Source organism: Ambystoma mexicanum, chromosome 8 (assembly GCF_040938575.1).
Source record: "Ambystoma mexicanum isolate Mex_15411 chromosome 8, UKY_AmexF1_1, whole genome shotgun sequence".
Lineage (NCBI taxonomy): Eukaryota > Metazoa > Chordata > Amphibia > Caudata > Ambystomatidae > Ambystoma > Ambystoma mexicanum.
In genome coordinates, this window is record NC_090929.1 from 91190800 (window position 1) to 91214989 (window position 24190).

At 45.8% G+C, this 24190-nt stretch overlaps 1 protein-coding gene across 5 annotated transcripts in view; it reads right to left on the minus strand.

Annotated features, from left to right (window-relative positions):
* Window positions 1-24190, minus strand: part of ZBTB43 (zinc finger and BTB domain containing 43) — a 194102-nt gene that overhangs the window by 64461 nt on the left and 105451 nt on the right. The gene's annotated exons all lie outside the window — the stretch shown is intronic.

Genomic DNA, 24190 nt, shown 5'->3' on the forward strand with positions numbered 1-24190 from the left:
GCATAAGGTGGCAACTGTGATTGCTTCCGCGGGGTAGATTGGGACCCAGACACCTGGGACAGAGATTTATTTGACAGCACTAGTACAGAGAGTGGTTCAGAGCCAGAGGTTTTGACCAGGCCGGAATTCGCCCAGAAGGAGGGAACTGCTAAACCAGTGATATGCAGGTGAATGGGTCCAAACCAGAACAATCCCGGATCAGGGAAAGTGGATATGACAGTGCTTGAGGACTATTCTCAGCAGGATATTGGGTAAATCATTAGCGGATTGAAACAGAAGGCTGGTGAATCCTTGTTAACTTGGATGGTCAGGTTATTTGATGGAGGGGCGGCGGGTCTCCGTATAGATGTGACTGACTCCGCCAGATTTTTGCCCCGACACAGGAATCGTAGGTGCAGGAAATGTTATGGGTAGGTCCCCCTCGGGAAGACGATGGGGCAGAGGTTCAAACATCTTTGTTACATTTAGCAGGCCAAGGGTGTAGATGTAAGTATCCGCTCGCCTCAGATTGGCCGAGCGAGGGAAAGAAGTGGTACAATTTGAGAGATGCCATACAACGAGTGAGGGAATATGTCATGAAAGAGGCAATTCATTTAATACTCAACATATGGGAATTGTGGCATTATCTGTTTCTGCTAGGAATACCATTATCCAAACTGCTTCACCCGCGTATAAGAAGGTCACTATGGCTTTATTGGTGGGAATGACAGGCAGACCGACTGATGAGATGGTGGATAGGATTAGACAATTGGCAGATTTAGGAGAATGGGAAAAGGCAGTGGAAGGTCCCCGAGAACGGGAAAGAGAGGGGCAAAGTGAAAGACGTACCCCTCGGAGGAGATTTGATAGTCAAGATTCTCCCATATCTAGAAAAGATATGTTTTAAGCACTGCTAAAAGATGGAGTGCCGCGGGAAGACATTGATGGGATTGAGACGCGGGAAATTATCAATTGGATAAAAAGCGAGGATGAGATGGGAAAGAGCGTTACAAACAAGTGAAACGACAGGAGGTACATAAGTCTAGGAGGGAAGTAGGTCCTTCTTCACCACCTCCTGAGGAGGGAGACGATGAGTCCATAGGGATGTCCCCACAAAACCCTCCAACTTAGGCAGACCTGATGAAAATGGGGAGTGCAATGGTGGAAATGGAGTCTAAAAACATGCACTCCATGTACGAATTGGATAGTACTCAAACTCCGGTAACAACAGCCCACATTAAGGTAGACAGACGGCCTCATGTAAAGGTGAAATTATTTTGGCAATCAGAAAACATACAGGAGGTCCGCGCCTTAATTGATACCGGGGCGGAGGCCTCATTGATACATGGAAATCCTTCAAGGGATGACATTTTACAATCACAGGTTTAGGGGGAGGGTGAGAAGAGACCTCTGCCATCCAGACTAAAATAGATAGGAAAATTGAAAGTTTAAAAAGAGACACCCATCAGGTGTTAGTTGTCCCCATTCCTGAATATATTATTGGATTTGACATTTTGAAGGAGTTAACCCTTGGATTTGGAGGTAAACTTTACCAGTTTCGGGTGAGTGCTTTCATCTATACCGACGTGATCGTAGGACGAATAAAAATGCCCTGGTGCAGGTGCCAATAGCCACAAAGAGAGTTTCCATGAAACAAGATCGAATCCCAGGGGGGCAGAAGGAGATTTCGCAAACCGTTAAAGGGTATGTAAAAGAAGGTGTGTTGCGCCCTGTAACAATCCGATCAAGCCTGTTTAAAATAAAAACGGACGGAATGCTACCAGATGATTGTTGATTATCCGAAGTTGAATAAACACACTCCTCCGTTAAATACCAGCAATACCTGACTCATTGACTTCGATTGAAAATGTGCACAAATTTGAGGGCACCTGGTATGCAGCATTAGATTTGGCTAATGCCTTCTTCAACGTACCGATTGCAGATGAATGTCAGGAGCAGTTTGCATTTTTCTAGAATGGGAGGCAGTATACGTTTCAACGCCTACCAATGGGATCTATGCATAGCCGACAATCTGTTACCGGCTGGTGGCAGAACATTTTCATAAAATCCCATGCAAACTGGATGTGCAAATTGTGCATTACATTGATGACATATTTATCCAAGGCAGAGATGAGCAAAGTGGGCGAGTGTACCTACATCTTATCAGGGACGGACTAAGGAAGCAGGGGTGGGAGATTAATGACACCAAAATCCAGGGTCCGGCCGAGACAATGATTTTTCTGTGGATACAGTGGCAGAATGGACAATCAACAACTGATGCCAAAAGCCAAGCAAAAGATCTACTGTGAGGACTAAGAAAAAAAACTCAGCAGTTTATTGGGCTGTTTGGATTCTGGAGACAACATACCACATTTGGGGCAGAATCTTGCGCCCCTTGACAAAGTAACACGCAAGAAATTCAATTTTAAGTGGGGCAAAGACCAAGATAGAACATTCCAATTAGCCAAAGACACCATTCAGAAAGTACTTGATTTATGGCCGTTGAGGGATGCTGAGGTGGAACTCAATATGTACAGGATGTCTATGCCAATTGGAGTTTGTGGCAAAAACAGGACAGGAAGCAAGTGACCTTAGGATTTTGGAGTCAGAGGTTGCCCAAGGCTGGTGACAGATATACTCCATTTGAGAAACAATTGTTAGCATGTTATTGGGCACTTGTGGATATGGAACAAATGATGGTGGGTCATGATGTATTGATCCGACCGGAAATACCGATCATGCAGTGGGTCCTAAGCTCCCCTAAGACGCATAGAATATGGCATGTACAAGAGTCCAGTACCATCAAATGGAAATGGAACATCCAAGATTGTGCCAAGACAGGAAAGGGTGGAGTAGCAAAATTACATGAGCAAGTGGCAGGGTTTGCGCTAGTAGATTTGGACCCCGAAGAGGAAATGACAATTGGCAATCTCCGGTCAAATGCGGAATCCCCTATGAAGAATTATCGAATGTGCAAGTAGAGCATGCCTGGTTTACTGATGGTTCAGCCAAATATGTGGGAATTGAGCGACACTGGAAAGCAGCGGCGTACAATCCCAAATCAAAAAAGTTGTTACACACCTCTGGAAAAGGTAAGTAGCCAATTTGCGGAACTGCATGCCGTGCATCACGCTTTGCAACAAGGGACGCGTGGGTGTTGTCACATTTATATCGACTCGTGGTCCGTGGCAAATGGATTGGTGGTATGGTTGCCTACATGCAAAAAGAATGGATGGAAGATTTATGCTAAAGAAGTATGGGGCAAGGAAATATGGCAAGACATTGCTGAGATGCTAATGCATATTACAGTAACTGTGTATCATGTAGATGCACATTGTGCAACTGATTCATTGGAACGATGGTTAAATTCTGTTGCTGACGAACATGCCAAAATTTCAGTCATGACACAAGGGCCGACGAGGACGATTTGGAACGGATTGCTAAATGGGCTCAGCAGAAGAGTGGACATTTAATTCATGGCAATCTCAAGAGGTAAATTGCCGGACAAATTTGGCAGATCAATTATATCGGTCCCTTGCCTATTACCCAGGGATGTCAATATGCGTGTACCATTGTGGACACATATTCAGGTTACCTGATGGTGTTTCCATGCAAAAGAGCTACCCAATTGAACACAATTAAATTGTTGGATCAAGTGGCAGTGTATTATGGTGTTCCCTTACAAATTCAGAGCGACAATGGGTCCCACTTCAAGGGAAAAATGGTTTTAGACTATTGTCAAGAAAAAGGAATTGAATGGATCTTTCATGTCCATTACCACCCTGAAGCTTCAGGGTTAATTGAGCGGATGGATTGTTGAAAGAACAGTTGGGCAAAACTGGTGAGGGTACCTTGAGAGGGTGGTGGAAACGTGTGCTAGAGGCAGTTCAACTGTCCCATTGCGAACGGAGACTCCATTGATGCGCATGTTAATGCCAGCCTTGCAATTCAGACCTAACAATGTATTAGAAATCCTTCTGTATTGGAAAAAATCTCCTGGGGCAATGGCTCCTTATGGTGCCACTCCTGAGTCTGCAGGGGTGGTTCCGCATGCGAGGGAAGAAATTCGACTGCAGCCCAGATGCATAATTGTGTTTGAAACAGGGAATGGAGTGCAAATTCCATCTGAACATATGGGATTAATTTACCCTAAATCTGGACTACCTCTGAGAGGTATTCAGGTGTTGAGAGGAATTGTAGATGAGGACTATCAGCGAGAAATAAGGTCATTCTCATGAATAGTGGAGAGAATATGTTACCTATTCATAAGGGAGATCGGGTGGCACAATTGATACTGTATCAATTCTCGGGAGGATAGCTCAGGGGCAACATGCTCGCTTTGGAAGCAAGACGACATGCAGCAACACCGGTTCGATTCCAGGGTCAGCACTTAGAAACCTCTGGCTATTAAGCATGTTATAAATAACCTATCATTTCCGTGAAGTTGTCCCTGGTGAAAAAGGGGAGTCACCAACAGTGGTAATAACTTGTGGAAAGAGAGGTTTTGGGTCAACAGATACAATGATTCTGGGTGCCAAGGTGTGGGTGGAAAACCCTAATGGTCCGCCCGCACCGGCAGATGTGATAGCATCTGGAGACAATTAAGTTGTTCTTGTGATGGAACCTGGGAAACGAAAATGGACACATATTCCCGATGACAAATATTATTTGCACGAATGATGTACTCCGCTGATATCTGGTTCTGAATTCTGATTTTTTAGATCCAGAGTATGCTGGTTGTCTGTGTGCGGCACAATGGAGCGTATTCGGGAGGGTCCGGAAACATGCTGGAAGAGGTGGCAAATGTCTCCCTTCTACAGATGGAATCGGGGATATGGATGAAGACTGACATGCCTGCTACCACCTTTGCACCTGATGATGTGTCCATTGCAGCATATCACATTGCTTTGAGAAAACGTCAAGGGCAGAAGAGAAATGCCTTGCTCATGCCCCCTTTGCAGTTTCTATGTCCTTTGTGCAACACGGTTATTCAGCCATTGTCAGAGAACCTGAGAATTTATGTGTTATCTGGCTCGGCAAGTACTGAACATTTTGCAATTCTGTTTGGCGGGTGTGCACAATTCCACAAATCTGATTTCAATCTGCCTTGTGGTTATACCAAGACCCCGATATTAAGAAATCTATTCAGGGTCTTGCATGAGGATTCTTTGGTTGAGGATTCTGATGTCAAGAATTCTCTGTTTACAAGTATTGTAAGTTCTGCACAGACACAGACCGCAGATGGAAAAACATGACTTACATCATCACTTACAACATCACACTTGCTGATATTTTATCAAAGGACTTGTGATTTTGAACGATATTGGTAAATGTCAACAACTAAATTTGAACAAGGATGAGGGAAGAACTGGTTTTGAGCAGCGCTTATGTGCGCGACCAACAAGTGTTTGTATTGATGTATCTAATAACATGTGTCATTTTATGTTTTTTACTGCTAGTGACCTGAACCATGTGAAACGTCCGCCAGGCTGGTTATTCTCGTGTGGGAACTATACCTATTCATATATTCTTGCTAATATTTCAGGTGGCCCCTGTGCTTTAACCCGGCTTGGCTTAATGAGGTTTACTTTAAAACCCGCTATTCGGCAGTCTACGTGATCTATACATTATACCGCCCCGTCACCTGATTGCAACTGTGATGTGCATTTGTTGTCTGAAACTGAAGTATTGACGTTAGCCATTTCGCTGATAGGGATTTGGGGTCTGGCAGCTGGGCGATATAAAACCATGATCAAACTTGCTTGCTTGGTTGGTAGTGAAAGGGCTTAACGAGACCTCACAGGCTTTAACAGAGTTGTTGTTAGACATTTTAGAAAAGCCATATTACAGAACAGGGCTGCCATAGATTATTTGTTTTTAAAAACACAATTTGCGGTGTGATGCTGTAGATGGGATGCGTTTTGATCTGGGGGACCATTCCCGTTCCATTGAAAAACATATTAAGGGGTTAAAGGTTCTTGTTGCTCGGGTCACCAAGGATCAGGATGGGGATTGGTGGGATCAGATGTTTACATGGATTCCTGAGGCATTATGGTCTGTTTTACTTTGGAGTTTTGGTGCTTTTGGTATATTGATTTGATGTATTTCCTGTATTACAAATTTGTGTAGAATGTGTCAGAGGTTTTGGAGCCATTTTTTCACCCATCGGGTTATGGTAGTTGATGGCCCAAGGGGTGGAGTGTAGTGCTTATGCGCAAGAAAGAGCTCAAAACAACATGGCGCCGGTGTATGGCCATTTTGGACATTCACTTCCATTAGTGCGATGAAAGCCCAAATTTTCGTAGGCTCAGTAAGTAAATGCGCATTTTTGCAGCAAAAGCAAGGTCACATAATTTTGTCAACTGAACTAATTGTGGAGAATAGTTGTTGTATTGTCCGCTGAAGGACAAGCCAGAAAGGAAGTCTGAGCGCTCTGCAGGTGTAGTGATAAGGGGTACTGTGAATGAAGGCAAGGAAGGGAAGCTGGGTTTTTCCACTTCTAGCTGGATTTTGCCACCCTTTGCTCCTTATGCTGGTGGTCTGCTCTTCGGCAGAGGGCAGTCATAACCAAGGGGCAAGGACTCACCCATAAAGAGATGAGGTATTGCTCTTTGAAAGGCAGTTAGAATTTGGACCCCCGGGTGATGCAGTCTTGCTGAGAGGGAGGACACTCTGCTCCAGATCCCGTTAGCACGAGTGATAGCTCTTTCTACCTGCTCTGGGACCAAGCAGAGTTAGGGTGGCCGAGATGAAGGTGTCTTTTGCAAACATTATAACGGTGATGCTTTTTCTTTAATATTATGCATGAATAATGATATGTTATGTGTCGTTTATGTGTGTATGTTTAATGTGTGAATAAAAGGTGCATAACAAGCAATTTTCTTTTTATTTTAACTATTAGTTTAAGTGTGATTTCTTGCCTATATGAGTCCAATAACTTGTTTTGTTAGGGTCTAGGGGGATGTAGTTTCGAGGTCCCTCCACGTGGCCAAGCAAAAGTCTACCCTTTGCTATGGCTTAAAATCCGAGATGCCGCAATCCCTCTGGAATTTCCTTGGGGCTGTCTACTCTAGAAAGGTCCTCAAGGTGCTTTTGCAAAAGGAATGTTATTTGTGCCAACTCCACCTTCACTGTGACTTTCCATTTTACACTTGTGCTCATGTTCATTCCTCTCCCTACTCCTACTTCAGTTCTATAATCTCTCTCTTCTCGACATCTCGCCCCTGCCCCCTCTCCTAGAACCTAACCTATTCACTCTTGCACTCACTTTCACTAAGCGCTCCCGCTCCACTCTTCCTAACTTGGTACTCTCTCTCACATAATATCTCGCGTAATATCCTCCAGCAACACCAAATTCTCTTCAGCACTCTGTTCCACCTTCCAGTTGGTCTCCTAGACTACCTCAACACCTTCTGACTTCGCCAGAATACCTTTGACCTTGCTGTGCTTCTGCAGGTTGCTTTCCTTCCTTCCTTCCATCCATCAGATCTGCCCATCCCCTGACACTGGGACCAATCTCCATCTACTCTTTCCCCTGGGGTTGGGCAGGGTTGTTGCATGGGGAATCCTTAAAACTTTCTTTATGCATGCACTGGTGCTAAAAAAGATGTAGAGTGCATGGCCTGAGAACATGAATGGAGAAGCATGTGGGCACGGACCTGCTGGGTAGAATATAAGGAAAGATCCGCTAGAGAGTTGGTGCCTATCACGTGGCTATGTGAGCAGATTTAATAGTGCTATAAAGGAATGCCATGCAAGGCCAGAGTATATACAGGGATAGGATATACAGCTAGGGAGTTCCCTATTAATGTAACTTTCCAGATGTATCCTAACCAACTTTCTCTGCATGAGGCTTATTGTGCAAGACCCTACAGAAACCTTGAGGTTTCTTTGATCAGTGGCCACATTCTTGGATGTTTCCCAGGTGCATTTCTGCACAGTTGTATGGAAATAACCAGTCTCTACTTTTGCTGCTTCTCATCCCGTTTAGTGCAATCAAGCTTTGGAATTGCAGTGCACAGTTGAGATGGTAACAAACTGCCCAGGAAGGTTCTTGTTTCTTCTTGGACTGCACAAAAGCCAATATAATTTAATTATGGACAGAGTTTCTAGATATGGCTAAAATTAACTAAAAGAAAACTGGTTGGGGATTTAAAAAAAAAAAAAAAAACATTTGATAAAACCCAAAAAACAGAAATGTAATGTGGTAACTGAATTCCGTGATGGTTGGGTCCTGAGGGCGGAGCAATTCGGGGAAGTTATATTGAGGGTGCAAGCCAGAAAACCCCAGAAATAAGTGCAGTCTTGCCTAAGGCTGCCGACTCAAATATCTGATAAGTGTAGATAGGTATGATGTTAATAAACAGAAAAGAATATATGATATCACGAAACAAAAAAAAAGGTCAAACAAACACACACCAAAAAACAAAATCAGTTGAAAGAGCCGGAATCCCTACATTGGGGAACAGAGGCATATTTTAGATTGATGAATTAACTAAACATGAAGATATCTAAATAAGTGGAACAGCATGATGAAATGTGTTGACGACAATTCCCAGCAAAATAATACTTACTGGGCCGACATTAACGAGCTCATGAAAGAGAGTATGCCCACTGAAGTACGCCAGCCGTTATTTCAAGCCAGTGCTTGGTCTACGGAAGATATGGCATTGAACTGGTTCAGGGCAGGGATGCTCAGATTCAGAAGATTGCTGTTGTGGCGAGACCTAGAAAGACCGACTGGAGTAAAATAAATAAATTGTAAACCGAAGACAGTCGAGTCTTCTGCTAACTTTGATCATTTGAAAATTGTGTTTGCGTAGAATGAGGGTATAAATAAGCCAGTGGAAACATCACAAGAGGCTGTAGCATGTGTTTGTGCATCAGGTCTGTTGTCAAAGAACTTAGACTATTTATATCGGTTGTGTGACGAAGATTAGGTTTCGTCCATTCTTCCCTTGAGGGTGGGGGGTGGGAAGACACTCACTTTGAGACTAGGGAGGTGAGCCCGCTCAGCAAAACCATCTCATAGGGGTTTGGGAAAGCCATAGCTCACTGAGAGTGACTCATCTCAAGGGGACAACGATTCCCATTCCCATGAGGAATTCCCTCTACCCAGGGCATTATCTATATACATGGGAATCTGAGAAACTCATCAAACATTCAGCTGTGGAAGTTGGATGTTTGGCTCAAGACAATGCTGGTCTCTCTGTGGGCTCGATAGCTGAACATAAATAACACACCCCTTTTTGGTCACGGAGCGAGAATGATGCCTGATCACTGTTGAAAGAAGGAGAAGGAACATTAAGCAGAGGCGAATCTCTGACGTGGGCAAGTAATTGAGGGGCAGAGCTATGCTGCAAAGTGGAGCTAGCTGTGGGGCAGAGAGAGACCGGAGAGAAAGACGCCGCGACACAGCAGAGCGCTGCGCAGAGTCGGCATGGAAAAGAGAAGGCACCCCGAGGCTTACCTGGAGGTGCGACCAGGCAGCAGACCTGGCGGTACCAGTGCATGATAGCTACTGCTGAAACAAGGACACGGGGGAGAAACAAATCCTCTGCTCACAACAGGAGCCATGGAAACGAGAAATGCTGAAAGGAGCAGAACACATAACCCACAGAAAGATGTGGCGAACGTCACCTCACTTGAGCAAACCCTGCGACATAGAAAGTACATGGATTGTTCAGAGTGGAGGGTGTCTGAGAGAAGAGAAAAGGATTACCCTTAACCCCATATCTGGGGCATACAGGTCCGAAAAGAGAGCTAGAACCAGACGGCAATGAGGGTTAAAGGAGCCCAAGAAACCCAAATAATGTAATCAGCCAAACGTCTCTCAGAAATTCCCAAGAACCAAGAGAGGCATATGAAGAGAGGAGATACCAATACTCCAGGCAGATAAGTAAGACATTGGGAGAGGATCAGGGAAATATCCCTCCACCTATGACAACTTGGACATTTGGTCTTTTCAGGAGCTTGACACTTAATTTTGTAAACCTGAGGATCTTTGCCATATTTTCAAGCACTGTAAAACCAGAAAGATTTACTTAACGGATAATCATTCGATCCAGAACCAGGAGGGACTCCGGCAAGCCCTGAGAGAGATCGGGGTGAACGACTCAGAGGGCTGGGCACTCTGCCTAGTTTTTTCTTCATATTTTCTTCTACGCGGTAGGACTGATTAAAGTTTAGGTTTGGGACATAGGACTTACTTATTCATTCATTTTGACTATTGACGAGCACCTTAGTATGGTTTGTTAGGAAGGGAACTCCCTTTTAGCAATAGGGCTAGAAGGGTGTTTCTTTTAAGTTAAATAAAACACTTTGACAGCATATCCTCTGGTCCGAGTCCTCCTTCTGGCATGCCACAGTTTGCAGACTAAGCTCCTCTCTGAGCTTATTGCCATGGCAAATGATTGTGTTTGTTATCAAAAACAACATAAAGATGTTTGAGGATCAGTGGCCTGACCCAGTCGGGGAAGAACAGATCACACGATCCATGGAGGACTGGGGTAAAAGGCCTTGCAGTGCAAATGCTGCAGCCATTTCTACCACAGAGGTGGGGCGAGTGAGGGAAGTCCCTGAAACCCCCTGAATGCACAGTGGATTGATGACCAGTCCCGCTTTAGATCACCTAATGAAATTCACCCGCTCATTCTGCCCCAAGTTCTCCTTATTGCTTTTCAGTGTCAGACCAAACTAATTCAGAGGCCAGTGGAAGAAAACCAACATCATCTCGGTGAACTCCGGCCACTCGGCGCCTGTTAAAAGAACAAACCAGCAATCACTGCAGTATGGAACCAGCAAAGCGCTAACACAATATTCTGTGTGGGCCATCAAAGAGACTGTTGCATGTGCAGCAGAGAAAAAGGGGTTTTGTGCTTTTGCCATAGAGCGCCTCACCCCCGTGGGAAACGACAGACACCGATTGGGACCCAGAGTCAGGTGGAGCGCATAGCCAGGTTGTGGTGGTGTGAGCGGTCAGTCAGAGGGAAGAGAAATAACAGGAAGCATTGGTATAAAAACCCAGTGAAATCTGCAGAGTGGGTAGGGTCTTCGGGTGAGGTCAGGAGGCATGCCGGCGGACTCAACTAAAAGACCAGAAAGACAACGTAAGATGTAGCAGAGTGCAAAGAAGTTTGGGGAGCAGTTGGATAGGAGTGCAAGTGAGGTACTGTATCTGTGAGAGTGGCAACAGATGAAAGAATGTAACGGATGGTGAAGTGTGTGTGGTATTGTATGCGAGAGAGGGGATGTAAGAGTAGCAGGAAAGAGGGTGCGAGTAGAGTAGTGATATGTAGTAGTGACATGATATGCCATTTATAACGCGCCTGTACACAAGTGCTTCTAGTGGAAGGAATAGTGGTGAAAGGAACGTTTGAGAGAGGTGGTGGTTAGAGGTAGGTGAAAAAAGGATGTGAAGGAACAGGAGGGACAGGAGAGAAAAAGAGGTGGGCAGATAGGGTGCATGATCCCTATCGATTATAAAAAGGTCCCTTTTGCTTGCCTAATAACATAATCAAAGGTTTGAGACCTTTTTAATAGGACTGGGAATATTCGGTTGTGACTGAAAGAGCATTACCCAGTCCTCGTTTATCAGATATCAACAGGGAGAAGAGAGGGGAGAGGCATTCTGAGTGTTTTACCAAGGCTGGCATGTATGCAGTGTAGTGCACAGCACATCTGATCCAAGAGTTGTAAATGTAAAACATAGAACCAACCATTAGCTTGTAGAAAAGAATAAACTCTTCAAAGAGATTTCCATCATGAAAGCAGGCCAGTCTTTTGTGCTTTCCCACACACACTGAAAGTGTTTGTTTAAATATGGAGGCCTAGTGAACTTGAAAAACGAGTGAACTTGAAAGAAACGTATATTTCTGTTCATGGCAAGACGGTCTCGAAGGGCAGGGTTTAAAAAGGCAGAAGACAGGTTTTCAAATCAAATAAATTTATTTTCGGCACAAAGACGTAAAAGCATTAAATATTCACGATAAAAACATTTCTTTAACAATTGCATGAAAAGACGACCTATAATTATAGAGCCTATGTTGACAGCCAATACAACTTGTAAACAGGGAAAGTTAGAGTGCAATACATAAAGTGCAATTCTCTACCCAACATGTCATGAAATCGCTTATGTTGCCAATTGATACAACTTGTAAACAGGAACGGTCAAGGTGCAATACATAAAGTGCACTTTGGTAACAGACTTCAGTTATTCCAGACAACATTTATTTTAGCATCTTTTGAAAACTTAGTCACAACAATGTACCTCTATTCAGGGATTAGATCAAAAATAATTATATACACTTTAAAATGGGTTGAAAGTGATCCAACTAAAAAAAAAACTTTTAAAAACGTAGAGAGTGAACTCGCAGCTCCAAACAACGGAATTATTTCCCATTAAATAGTGTCTTTCAAATGTCGTCTCCAGTAGCTGGGTGAAGCTTCTGTCTACACAGCCATGCATGGCGAACACAGCATGCGATCCTTCTCACAAAGTTAGCACTATTGGTACTTTTAACACATTTTAAAAGGCATCTGCAATGCCCGGTCTATGTAATAATGGTTTTAAAAGTCGTGCTCTTACAATGATGCACACAATAGAAAATGCACTAGTTTCCTCTCCAGCTTGGCATAAAGGACAAAGGACTTTTCGAGCATTTAATAAATGCAGCAGTTTTTAAAGTCCCCACCCTAGTATTGATGTGTTCAAGGAAACAGGTTTTATAGTGTATTGATTTTATAGATATCGCTGGACTTGCTGAAAAACCCTCTACCACTTATTACACAAAAGAAGACGGTTTCACTTCTTTGCGTAGCGTCAGTTGTTTTAGGTATGGGCAAACGCTGTGTGTACTCAGTCTTGGCAAAGAAGCAGAAATGCTATACCTCCATGATATTGAGGGTACATTACCAGTGTTCACATGGTTTCTTGCCTGATGGGCTAGACTTCACGGTTCACTATAGTGAGACATGAAAATCAAGTCTCTATTGTAACCTTTAGGTAGAGCGCCTTCAAATAGAGTTCCCATGTTTGTCTGTGTCTTGCATTTGGGAGATCACCTTCCAATATCGAAACCCAACTGGTTCTTTCGTGCATGTCCTTTTTGCGTCAAGTGACGTTATACCAGCGTTTGCTGTATGGTTTGAGATGGTACGAGTGTTTAGGTTCATTATTTAGCACAATTCCTAGCAGGTTTCACTTATGTACCTTCCTAGCAGGCATTTCCTGCCTGCTAGTTCCTTGGACCTGCACTGCTCAGTTCTCTGGGGTCGTTACAGTGGAGGCAATGCAGATTTGTTGGCAGGTTTTGCATCTCCATTTATTGCATGGGTAGGTTTAAGGTCTCACCGGCTGATCCATTAGAAATGTGCTTCTGGTTCGGTCAGTGATACATATTTTGGTTGCATGTATGCAATCAAGGGAGGATGGGGCTCCATTGAAAATCTCTTAGGTCTTCATCCCTGCTGAATATTCGGTTCAGTTATGTTAATCTTGGGTAATGCTTTCTCTGTAGCATAGTCAACTCAAGTTCTCTCTTGCATTCTCTGTCAATCTGTCAGGCGGACTGTTGATTATGCGGAGTGCAGAGAGTTGCTTGCCCCTTTTCCTTGTATTGCAGCAAATGTGTTGGTACCGGATTGCCAGGATGTAAATGACAGATCTTGTGTGGCTCAGATGCAAACCTGTCTGGTGCAAGCATTTGTTCTTGTAAGTGGGTTTCTTGTGCAGCTGGCTATTCCTTCCAACAGAAAGGGTGCTATTCAGAAAACGTATGCTCGTCATGGACTAGCCCAGGGGAATTGAATGCAGTAGATGAAGAGGCCGCTTGATTGAGTCATGTCATTGTTTGAGAGAATTGGCCATCTTTTGTCCAATTCATGCATGAAAATGGCATTTTCCAGTAGGTTAGTGGTTCTTGTAGAACATCTTCCAAGATCGGTCATAAACAGGGTTGCATATTGGGGCACCATTTTTTGTGGTACATCTATTCCAGCATTTTAAGTTTCATCCATTAAAACAAGAGTTATGCGTTAGCATGAATCTCACGAGGTTCGTGTTCACTTTTTCATCAGGTAGGGATTTCCAAGAATCCAGTGGCTCATCACATTATAGCCCTTATGTATAGCTATTGGCCCCAATAACATAAAGGTACACTTTCCTGTTAAGCCCCGCATCATCAGTGAATCTACTGGGGATAAACCTCTGGTGCAAATTGAGGTGTACTATATATTTCACTCCAGATAAAGTGTTCCTAGACGTTCCTAGTGAGCACAAAGATGAAATAGCTTTTTTACAGACAGAACCTGGAGAGGGGAACAAGGGGGATAAATAAGGAACTCGGCCAAACTGTTTTGGAACATTTGCTAGCAAAAAGGTACCCAAGAATTGTGATCACAGCATGCAAATGTAGTAGTATTGATACGCAATGAAGAAACCAGTACATATTAGAGTTGAAACAACAAAGCCATTAACAAGAAATCCACAACACCCATTAAAACTCTAGGCAGAAGCGGGAATTTTCATTGTAGTTCTTGAGCAGATGAGTGAATACTTGTACCCACTACAAGTGCACATAATTCTCTGATCTTTCCCATAAAGAAACCCAGTCGATACAATATTTAAGGGCAGTTAATGCTGTGGATGCATCATCATTTCCATGGTCCCAAATCCAGCAATCATTCTCTCATGCACAAGGCATACATTAGTTTTCAAAAATTAATTAGCAGAGTTTGCTAAATTCCTTAGCAGAGTTTACTAATTAAAACATTCTTGATTAGCAAACAAACCCATTTGATTAGCAATGTTGCGTTAGTATTTGTAATGTCTCCAGACGTTATTTGTAAGCAAGACATAACATGAGCATCAATACAGCATTGTTGTGTACCGCTGAAGACATTAGTGAGAGGAAGCAAGCCATGCAAATGCTTTAAAATTCTGCTAGATCCGCAGATCGAGTAACTTAGTTTACCTACTCGACCTAAGAGAAACGCATCGCCCCATGGCAACGGATGACAAAAAATGTAAATGTGCTTTTTGTAAAAAGGTACATGTCGCCATAAATCCACTTTGTTTGGCACACTGCTACCACCCAGAGGCCAACCATGCACAGTGAAATGTGTATTTGACATTTACTCCAAAGTAAACGTTTCAAACACCTCCTGCAAATGGTGCTCACCCTTTCATAAAATCTACTCGACTATGCGGGTGGGTAAGTAGGTTGTGCAAGCCCTGGATGAGTGTCTGCACTATGTAAAAGGTTAGATGCATGAATCAACATGTAGATATGATAAAAAGTCTCTGAAACAGTAGACAGCTCTCACGTGCATGTGCTAAAATATAATGCAAACAAAATCAGAGCAAAGCAAGCTCTTAGGCCAAATGCAGTGTATGGCATTGTAGTAGATCTGCAGTTGAACACATGGGATGGAACTGTTGATCACTACTTTGCGTACACATCTAGTTAGTTTGGTTTATTCTTTATGTAAGAGGAAAGAAAGTAAGAGACTAAGTAGATCGCGTAGCAGGCAGAAAACTGGGCAAACTAGGCAGAGTACTGCAGTTTGCTGCCGTCTCGCTTTCTCAGGGTACCTTACCTAAACCAACAGGGTGATTAGATAGAATGTCAAGGAGGATGGGATCAGCTCATGGGTTGAACACAAGTTGCTTAGAGCATTGCAACCCGCAAGTCACAGAACTTGTGCCATCACGCCAGTACTGCTTCCTAGTGGCTGCCTCGGCTCCACTGAACTCAATACTTCTGCTTCTCAAGCCATACAATTTACAGATGCCCCATGCTCTATGGTGACCCTGCACTATGCCTTCACTCACTGTCTCATTCTCACTGACACCATCTACTCTATTGCTGTGCTGCATTCTCTGTGCCATTCCTCCAAGATCATCTCTGTTTGCGTGAAAAACGCTTTTAGCTGTGCCCCATTCCTACATTGAAATTGCCAGTTTGTGTGAAATTTGTTTAGCTGTGTCGCCATCCTACTTGTTTGACTTTACACCTACTACCCATTTGGTCTATTGAGCCAAGTGGCTCAGGATCAGGTTTAGAATTGTGCTTTGCAGCATAACAGCCCACCTCACCTCACCTCTCGCTTTCTCTCTGCCTCTCATGCTCCCTCGTTCCGAAATGTCACTCTCCATCTCCCCTATTTTCTCCAACTGCTACATCCCGACTGCTATCCCAGGCCTCCCAATTGCAGACACCTATGTCAGTGCACCCTCAAGAGAAATCTTCACTGGCATCCTCTTTTCCGTCCTACCTCCCAACCTACGGACCCCTCATCTCACAGCCACTCTCCCACCTTACTCCTAAAGTGCTATTAATGGCAGCACCAATTGGGAAGTTCTTGCAGGCTTCTCCTCATCTTGCTGCTGTATCAATGTTTACAACACAAGTACAGTCCTGGTTCAAGGCCCTCAGGCCAACCTCCTCCTATTTGACCGGCTCCTGCCTTCTCCCATCAACTTCCTTCTTTCCCCTGCCTCTCCCCCTTCTAGCCGCTCTACTCCACCTCGATGCCCTGCACCCTGTCAATCTGCCTAAAAAAAAAACTTCAAAGGCAGCGATCGTCTCCCTCTGTCACCCCTCAATTCACGCTCAGCCTTCAAACATTCTGCTGACATCTGCCTTCTCCTCAAAGAAACTGACCTGGACATACTTGCACTCATGGAAACTTGGATCAACGCCAGCTCAGTTACTACCTTTGACTCACTCCTCCCAGACGGCTTTAAGATCACGTCTAAACCTCGACCCCACCGTGCTGGCGGTGGAGTTGCCTTAATCTTCCCAGAGTGGATGCCTTCTACCATCCTACCCACTCACCACTAGTTGTCCTTTGAGAACCTAGTGTGCAAATTGGTCATCTCTCCTTCCTCCACCTTGACCACTGCTACCATCAACCCTCCCCCCCAAAGCCCCTCGGCACTACTTCTTCCTTCCTATCCAACCTGCTACTACTAGGTGACTTCAACATCCACCTAGACTCCCTTGCACAGCAACCACCCTCTTCAGACCTCTGCCCCTCCCTATCCCTCTCCATCCTTCCCTCTGGCCCTGCCGATTCGGCTGGACATCCGCTAGATGCCATCATCCATTCCAACCTCACTCTCTCTACTACTGGTCTAACCACTCTCTCCTCACCTCCCACTTGAGTCCCTATGGCCTTGCGACAACACCACAAAGCTCTGCCAACCTCGTTCACAAACATCCATCCGATGAAACGAGTGTCAGCTGCCGCCTTCTCTTCCACCTTCATTTCCCCTTGCCAACCCAACCCAGACGTTTCCGCCGATTCTGTCCTGAGCAACCTCTATCTATCCATCACCAACACCCTCGACATCCTTGTCCCAGTCATGAGGATCCGCCTGAAACCTGCCTCCAAGGGTAACATCTGGTACAACTCTGATCTTGCATACCAAAAACGTAAGTTCAGGGCTGCTGAACTGAAGTGGCATACTTCAGGCTCGCCCTCTGACAAAATGGCCTGCCGCCTGATTCAGAGACACTACAGACTAAATTCGCACCCAAAAAAAGAGCCCACATTCAGGCACGAGTGTCCAATGCATCCAACAACATGGCTGAACTCTTCAAAATCTGTAGAGAACTTGCCAACCCATCCGCAGCATCTTCTGCCCCTACTCCTTCCCAGGCCCTCTGCAATGCCCTCGCCTCCCACTTCACTTCCAAAACCCAGGGCATACTGAACAGCCTTGTCCCGCACGCTCCCAACCCTCGCCATTCTGTGCCCCCCCTATCATTCACCCTCCTCCTTCCCTCCTGCCTCCCCTGATGAAGTCACCAGAGTTGCCAACTCCATGAAGGTCTTGTCCAAACAGGTTGCCCCTTGCTCCTCCAGAGCCATCAAGGAAAACGTCACCTCTCTCGCCCCTGTTCTGGCTCATCACTGCAACCACTCCTTCGCTACTGGTTCTTTTCGATCTTCACTCAAGCACTCCCTTGTGCGCCCCCTCCTTAAAAACACTCTGCAGACCCTTCCTGCCCTGCCAACTAACGCCCTATTTCCAGTACCCACTTCCTGGGAAAACTGCTTGAAAAGCTGGCCCTCCCCACAACTCAACGCTCATACCGAACTTGTAGGCGGCCTTTGTGACCACCAGTCAGGATTCCGAGTATCCAGAGGCACGGAAACTGCTCTTCTGAACACCCATGAAGAACCGCTCACATCTCTTGACTCCAACTCACCTGCTGGCCTCATCCTTCTTGATATCTCTTCTGCATTTGACACAGTGAACCATTCCATCCTTACAAAAAAGCTCCATGATATCCTTGGCATCTCGGAGTGGGCACTGGACTGGCTTACCTCCTTCCTAACTGACCGGTCCTCCAAAATCATTCAGGGCCATTTCTCCACCCCTTCTTACTCCGCCACATGTGGCGTACCCCAGGGCTCCATTCTTTCGCCCTGGCAACATATACCTCTCTCTGTTGGCATGCCTCATATCCTCCTTCGCCCCCCACAACTTCCAGTGCTATGCTGACGATACAGAACTTCTTCAAACTTCCCGCTGACGCCCTTTCACCCTTCCTTCATCCCGGACTGCCTCTCTGCCATCCAGGCCTGATGCACTGCTAATGACCTCTGCCTCAATGCCAGCAAAACAGAGATTATCCTTATTGGGTAACCTGCACAATACTTCTTCCCTGCACGCCATAGGCTCTCTCCTGCCCCTTCCACTGAAGTTAGGAATCTCAGAGTCATCCTCAACGCCTCCCTTTCTTCATCCCTTATATTCAGGACATTGTCAAGAAGTCCCACTTTCAGCTCTTCCTTCTCAAAGGGACTCTACCCTTCCTCACCTTCCCCCAGAGACTCAATACCTGTGCTCTGGTTCTCTCCAGGCTAAACTACTGCAATAGCCTCCTCAATCTTCCTTCCTCTACCCCGCGACCCCGCCAGCTAACCCAGAAAAGGGCAGCAAGACTTATCCTTGACCTCAAGCCCAGGGACTGCATCTCTCCTGCCCTACAAAGTCTTCACTGGCTCCCGGTCTCAGCACAGATTACATTCAAATCCCTCTGTATCATCCACAAGGCTTTCTGGGGCCGGGGACCACCATCTTCAACGCTTCCAGACCAAATACTCCCCTTCTAGACTCCACCGTTCCTCTGGCATCAACTCCCTGCATGTTGAGAGCTGGTCGGCAATCACTCTCCTTGGCGTGCTCCCTCCTGTGAAACAGCCTCCCTCTCCCTCTGCGTCTTGAGCATTTCCTCCTCAAGTTTCGAAAAAACATCAAGACCTTTCACTTTACCTCTTCCTTCTCCTCCTCCCTTTGCTGCTAATCTTACAGTAGCGTGACTGATGTGCACTGCACTGCCCTGTGGCTCCACATCCCACCCTTTAGAGCCACTGTTGCTTGCACTTAACCTGAGGTTCTCTTCATTGGCTCCACTTAGCACTTCCCTCCCAGCCCCTCCTTCAGCACTTGTCCACCCTTATGCTCCTCCTCCCATCCCCATCCCATGCACTTCTCTTCCCCCAACGCACTTGCACAGCCGAATGCCACAAGGCCAAGTAGGACCACAACTATATATTTACTGTTTTTTGCCATTGTAATTTCACTGTTCCCTCCCCATTAAGCCTTGCAGCACTTTGAAACACAATTCTATTGTATAAAGCGCCTTACAAATGCTCAATAAATAAATAAAATAAATAGCTACCAACAATTTCGAACCCTGTGGTGGGTTGGTCAGAGGGGATATGCAAGACTGATAATTGACATGGGAGACCGATTGGCCTTCATCTTTTCTCTGCAATATGGAGGAAACATCATACTCACCGACATACCCGCCTCCACCATGGCTCGCCTCAAAGTCCTCCGCAAACATGACCACATCAAAGCCACCCTCACTGAACTACAGTTTGCTCCTAAAAGCAGCACACATGCTGCTTCACCTTCAAGACTAGAGGCATTACTCACAAAGACGTCACTTAGCATGCTGCCTCCTACCTAACAGACAAGGCCACCATTTCTGGCGGTCAACACTCCATGATAAGACAGGATATGGCCAGAATGGAGCAGCAAAAAAAAAGAAGGAAACAAATAATAAAACAAACCACAGGAAACAAGCACTCTTTATGTAGACCACCCATGCTATGGAATATCCTACCCATCAACAGACTTGCACCCACCCTTCTGCAATTCAAAAGGAGCTCAAGTCCCTCCTCTTTCAGGAGCACCTTCATTCAACGTAGGCTTACCAGATCCCACCTGCCAATTGACCCCAACTCAGCCCCCCAAAAACTGCCCCATTGCTTTATTGCATGCTACACCCAGCCCTGCTGTAATTTGTGCCCCCATTGTTGTACAGAATGCGCATGCTTCTTGAAGATAGGTCCACACTCAATTACTCAAAATAAATAAAACAAAATAAGAAAAGTGAAAAAACAACTACCACCTGCACTTTCCATTTGGCTAACATGGACAGGCTACAAAGCCTGAGGAACAACTGGACATTGGATTAATACTGGTAATTTTGAAACAAAGTTTGCAATGTAAGTTCCATTCCAAAATCACGGTCTCTCTGTATCAGGTTATGCTACAAAACACTTTGCATGGTTTGTTTAGCTCAGAAAATAAATTATTTTTTTGATCTTCAAGATAAATATGCACATTACGTAGCATAAATGTTTAGGCAAGGGAACAGGGACTCTAATGTTAAATGGAATCCTACAGCTTTGCTGCTGGTCAATTGAGATTTGAGATAAGGACTCTCCAACGGGACTAATTGAGAGAGAAATATATTGAAGGAGGGATTTCAAGATTACAGAAAGCCAGTTTAAGGACAACAAAGGATGGAGAAGTATACAGAAACAAAGGGCAAGATGCAAAAACAGGAAGGGTTGGACCGGATCACGGAGGAATGAGCGACAGGAGGTGGAGGCTGTGGGGTGACCCTGGACAGAGTGGAGGCGATTCAGGTGACCAGAGCCTCCCTTCAATGAAGCATTAAGGAGGTAGGAATGGACGTATCCCTAGTAAGAGCGGACCCTCGCAAGGTGTGTGAGCGAGTCACAGAAGTGGAACAAAGGGTCAGTACATTGGAGGACGACATTTAACAGCTTAAGAACTAGGTGACAGGTCTGGTGGGGCGACCAGGACGCTGGGAGGTAAGGGAGAAAGATGCAGAGGGCCGCTCAAGACGCTGCAACATCTGATTGGTTGGGGTGCCGCAGAGGGAAGAAGGACCCAGTGCGGAGCCAGTTGTGGAAAATCTGATACTAAAGGTGCTAGGGATAAAAGGCCTGTCCAAATTCTTCTCAGTTGAGAAGGCTCACAGGGTGCCGGGTAGAGCCCTGCCGCCGGCCGGCCCTCCAAGAGTTATGGTGGCAAAGATTTTGAACTTTCGGGATCGAGGCGCCATACTACAAGAGGCTCGCAGGGTGGGAGTCTACAAAATTGGAAACTGGAAACTGCGCATCTTCCCAGACTTCATTCTGGAAGTACAACAGCAGCGAAGAACGTACAACGCGGTGAGACGCCGACTCCGTGAACTGAAAGTATATGTTTTTTCCAGCCAAATTGAAAGTCATTTTCGGGGGATGGGGGGGGGAGGGGGTGCATTCATGTTTCTTTAAGTCCTCGAAAGAGGTGCGGGATTGGCTAGACACCACAAGGAAGGGAGTCGCAAAATGAGAAGGAACTAGGGGGAAGGGAGGGGATAACGTCTGGGGCAGGGGACTGAGGGCAGCCGGAATCTCCAGGATTGTAAGTGGGGACTTGCTACGAGGATGACACCTCAGAGTAACCACGGGGCAAGGAGGAGATGATTAGTAATAGGCGAGTGGGAGCAGGGGCAACGTGGAAACTCTCCCCCTCCCCCCCCGACGACACCACTGGCTACTAACCCATGAGGAGAGGGGAAAACGTGGGATAAGCTAGTGGAGTGGTCCACTAAGTTGGGGTTGGGGAGATGGAACCAGGTGGGGGGACGCCCAGGAGTTATAGTTTGGGGAATGGAGGTGTGGGGGAGGGGGGGAGAAGCCATGGGAGGGAGGGGCAGCGGGAGGGGGGCACCAAGTTGGGGATGGTTACTATTTGGGGAACAGTTAATAGTTAGGAAGGGAGTACGGGAACTGAGAAGAGACCGAACACCGAGAGACATGACACCGGAATAGGGATCGAGAGAGGGATGTCAGCACAAGGATGATGGAATTACCAACAGACGAACAGGGGGAAAGAGAGGTGACACCGTCAGGGAGGGGAACGAGATAAAACTTGATCGAGAATGGTGGAGGTTAGAGGGTTGAAAATCAGAACATGGAATGTCCAGGGATTGGGGGTTGAGACAAAAGAAACAGAGGGTGAGAGTTTGTGAAGCGACAGGGGATACAGGTAGCCCTGATACAAAAGACACATATGGGTAAAACAGAATTAATGGCAGTGGGAAAAAGATGGGGCAGACAGGTGGTGGGCACGTCTTACTAAACACAGGCAAGATGAGGTGGGGAGGACAGTGGTCATGGTGGGGAAAATGGGAGGAGCATTCAATATGCTTAGTAAACTCATACGCACAGAATATTGATAAGGAATACTTTCCGTCTGTGTTGCGCATGATTGGAGAGTTTAGAGGTGAAATGATCATATGGGGAGGGGATTTCAATTGTCACCTGGATACACTCCTGGATGCAACGGGGGGAGTGGGACCTAGTAAAAAAACAAATGAGAGTCACTTCGCAATGTGGCACATGCAAAGAGAAGCGCTAGAAAATGGGGGCTTCAAAAATGAGGTATTCAAGGGGATTGAAAGTTACTTCGAGTTAAAAGTAGGGTCAGTGGCATCAGTAGACATGCTTTGGGGGGCCTTTATGGCAAATATGAGAGGAGTATGCTTATCGAGGACGGTGGGGATGAGGAAGAGATTGCAGGAAACACTGCGCCAGACAGAGGAACGGTTAGTGGAATTAGATGGGGAAGCTGCAAGAGGAAATCAGGTGGGGGACAGACTAGCCCATAGCCTAGCGCTTTACCACAAGACCCTGGCAGATTTGACATAATTTGACAATAGTAGACGTGACATTCTGCTACATGGAGAGGGGGATAAGGCGGGGAAATTGTTAGCCTGGCTGATAAATAGGGAAAACCCAAGGCATGTTATAACTCAAATTAGGACTGAATCGGGGGACATAGTGGGCACGCAGGAATGGATCAATAGGGCATTCGCAGAGTTTTATGGGGAATTGTACGCAAGCAAGGGGGGATATGTGGAAGAGGATGTGGAGGATCTGTTGGACATGGTTCGGCTACCAAAATTAGGGGTGGACTTGAGGGATGAACTGGAGGGGGATATCCGATGGCTAATGCGTTCCATGAGGAAGGGCACTGCACCTGGTAGTGACGGGTTTCCTATAGAATTCTATTCTGAGTACATAGATCTCCTAGCCCCATGGCTCAAGGACATGCTCTCCTTGGAAGCAAGACGACACAGAGCAACACAGGTTCGATCCCCGGGTCCTCGCTTAGAAACCTCTCGGTATTAAGCGCGTTATAAATAACCAATCAAATAATGAGGCTTTCGAGAAGGGATGCCTCCCAGAGTCCATGAGGGAAGCCATTAGAACAGTAATCCTGAAGGAGGGGAAAGATCTGTTGGATTGCATGTCATACTGTCCCATATTCTCATTGAATATTGACAGGAAGATCCTGGGGAAGATCCGGGCAGCCAGGATAGCAAGTGTAGCTCGGATACTGGTTCAACCAGACCAAGGCGAGTTCATCGGAGGGAGGAATACGGCATGTAATATCGGTCGCCTCCACCATGTGGTGGATTATACCAAATCTCAGAAAGAGGACATGGCTATCGCCTCTTTGACGCCATGAACGCATTTGACTCGCTGGCATGGAAGTGGCTATTTTGAGTACTAAAAGGGTTTGGGGAAAATATTTGTAAGTGGCTGGGCCTGCTCTACAACAAACCAGCAGCGATGGTCAGGACTAATGACTGGGTCTTGGGGAAATAAGAACTAAGTAGAGTGACACGGCAGGGGTGTGCCGCGTCCCCAATACTATTTACCCTGGCCCTAGAGCCGCTGGCAGGGTTTTTACGACAGGAAATGATAAAAGCAGGGATCGCAGAGGCAGGTGTGAGGCATATAGTATCACTGTATGCTGATGATCTACTACTATAAGTGAGTAACCCACGGGAGAACCTCCCAACACTGCTGGAAATATTAA